Source organism: Hoplias malabaricus, unplaced genomic scaffold (assembly GCF_029633855.1).
Source record: "Hoplias malabaricus isolate fHopMal1 unplaced genomic scaffold, fHopMal1.hap1 scaffold_407, whole genome shotgun sequence".
In the NCBI taxonomy this organism is placed as follows: domain Eukaryota; kingdom Metazoa; phylum Chordata; class Actinopteri; order Characiformes; family Erythrinidae; genus Hoplias; species Hoplias malabaricus.
In genome coordinates, this window is record NW_027100793.1 from 290 (window position 1) to 2,500 (window position 2,211).

At 63.5% G+C, this 2,211-nt stretch overlaps 1 non-coding gene across 1 annotated transcript; it reads left to right on the top strand.

The window, feature by feature from the left end:
- The first annotated feature begins 1,718 nt into the window (after positions 1-1,718).
- On the top strand, positions 1,719-1,872 carry LOC136680214 (5.8S ribosomal RNA). Its single transcript, XR_010796879.1, has one exon. It is a non-coding gene; the product is annotated as a 5.8S ribosomal RNA (ribosomal RNA).
- Positions 1,873-2,211: the final 339 nt, after the last annotated feature.

Consider the following 2,211-nt stretch of genomic DNA (forward strand, 5'->3'; position numbering starts at 1 on the left):
GTTCGGGGAGGTGATGCGGTTGACGGGGGTTCAGTTCTGCGTCGAGTGGGTGGCTCCGGCCTCTCCCCTTCGCGTTCGGTTCCCTCCCCGATGCCGTCCGCACCTCGTTCCGCTCTCCGGGTGTGGGTTGTCCGTCCTTCGCCTTCGCCTTCCCTCTCCCCTCCCCGGTGCCCTCCCGCTTACCGCGGGCCTGAAGGTTGGGGTTCGCCCGGTGGGAATCAGCGGTCGGTGGCTAAACTTCTTAGAGCGATTTGTGGCACAGAAGCCACTTGAGAAATGGAGCAATAACAGGTCTGTGATGCCCTTAGAAGTCCGGGGTCGCACGTGAGCTACAATGGCTGGTTCAACATGTAAGTTACCCTACGCCGAGAGGTGCGGGCAATCCTATGAACGCCATTCCCCGCTGGGGACAGGGGATTGCAACTATTCCCCTCGAACGAGGAATTCCAAGTAGGCGCGGGTCACCAGCCCGCGTCGATTAAGTCCCTGCCCTTTGTACACACCGCCCGTCGCTACTACCGATCGGATGCCTCGGTGAGGTCCTCGGACCGTCCCCGGGGCGGCCCTCGAACGGGGGTCGCCTCCGGGCGATGGGAAGTCGATCGAACCCGGACATCTAGAGGGAGTAAAAGTCGTAACAAGGTTTTCGTAGGGGAACCTGCGGAAGGATCAATAACGGTGACCTGGCCGCGGTCGGCGCCCGCCGTCCGTGCCGGTTGTCGAGTCGGACTCGAGAGGCCGAACCTCCCCCCCGGCGGGTACCTTCAAGGTATGGACCGCAGAAGCCTCGTACCTTTCGTCGTCGGCCGACGTGAGTCTCTCCCCCCTCCGGGTGGGTGGACGTAGCGAGCCGGCTTCGGAACTCGGGGTTATGCGAGGACCGCCTTAGGTGCATAGGTACCCCGGTCCGCCCCTCCCGTTCGCGGGGGGAAGAGTGGCGCCGGAGCCGCCCGCCGGGTAGTTAAACCCAAAAAACCATTGATCGTTGAAGGCTTGATTGTGCGTGCGCGAGTCAAAGGGGCTTACTCACCCCCAGGGCGTTGGCCGGTGCTCGCCGGCCTCGGTGGGATCTCCCTGAACCCATCCCCCCGGCACAGGGGGCGGTGGTGGACGGGAGCGTACCGCCGGGCGAAACTCTTTCCCCTCACGGGGTTAGAGCGGAGCTTAAGAGCGCATGCAAAATACCCCCGATGTTGGCTTCGCAGAGACGGACCGTATAATAGTCTAAGGCCGGTGCGCGAGTTGAAGGGGCCTCACGAACCCCGGATGCGTTTATAAACACCCGAAAGGAGACGGCCGGTGCCCGCCGGTCCTGACTAGGTGGGATCTACCCAGCGCCTTCCCCTAAGCGGGGACTTGGGAGCGTACCACCGGGCCTCGCTCATACCCTCCGGGGTGGAGAGCTTGGCTTTGAGCGCACGCCTGAATGCCTTAGACCGGGACCCGTAACGCAGCGAACCAAACCCCTGGGCCTCGCCGGGAACGGCGGGTGCCTAGACCCCGGTCTCCTAAACCACGTAAGTCTCGGGCACCTACTCGGGCGATCGTCCCCCGGGCCGTAACTCCTCGGTCCGGTGGTGACGCCCAGGTTCAATGACCTTTCCCCCCCTGCACGGGGGTGGAAGGCACCCGGCTTGAAATATATTGGCAAAAATTGTCTCTTGTTCGAATGGCTTCCTTCGCCCGGCCTGTAACGGGCCGGGCACAAACCCGAATACGACTCTTAGCGGTGGATCACTCGGCTCGTGCTTCGATGAAGAACGCAGCCATCTGCGTTAACTAATGTGAATTGCAGGACACAGATCATCGAAATTTCGAACGCATATTGCGGCCGCGGGGGTCCATCCCGCGGCCACGCCTGTCTGAGGGTCGCTTTACCCATCGATCGGTCTCCGCGCCCCCGCTGAGAGAGAGAGACCGCGGCTGGAAGCTCGCAGGGCCTGAAAACGGCCCTTCGTCTTCCCAAACGAAGACTCGGTTCCGAGCCAGTCCACGCGGCCCGTGTTGCGAGAGAGCTCCGTACAGGGAACGGAGGGAGAGCCGAGTAGGTCCGGGTCCACGTCCGTTACGGTCTCTCCCCGAGTCCCGAGCGGGGCTCCGCGCAGTCGGACGCGGGGGTGGCGAGTGCCGATTAAACCCAGCGAGCGGGCGAGTGAGCGGGCGGGCGAGCGGCCGGGGTGGGGGGGAAGGTGTCGCGGAGTTCGGTCTCGT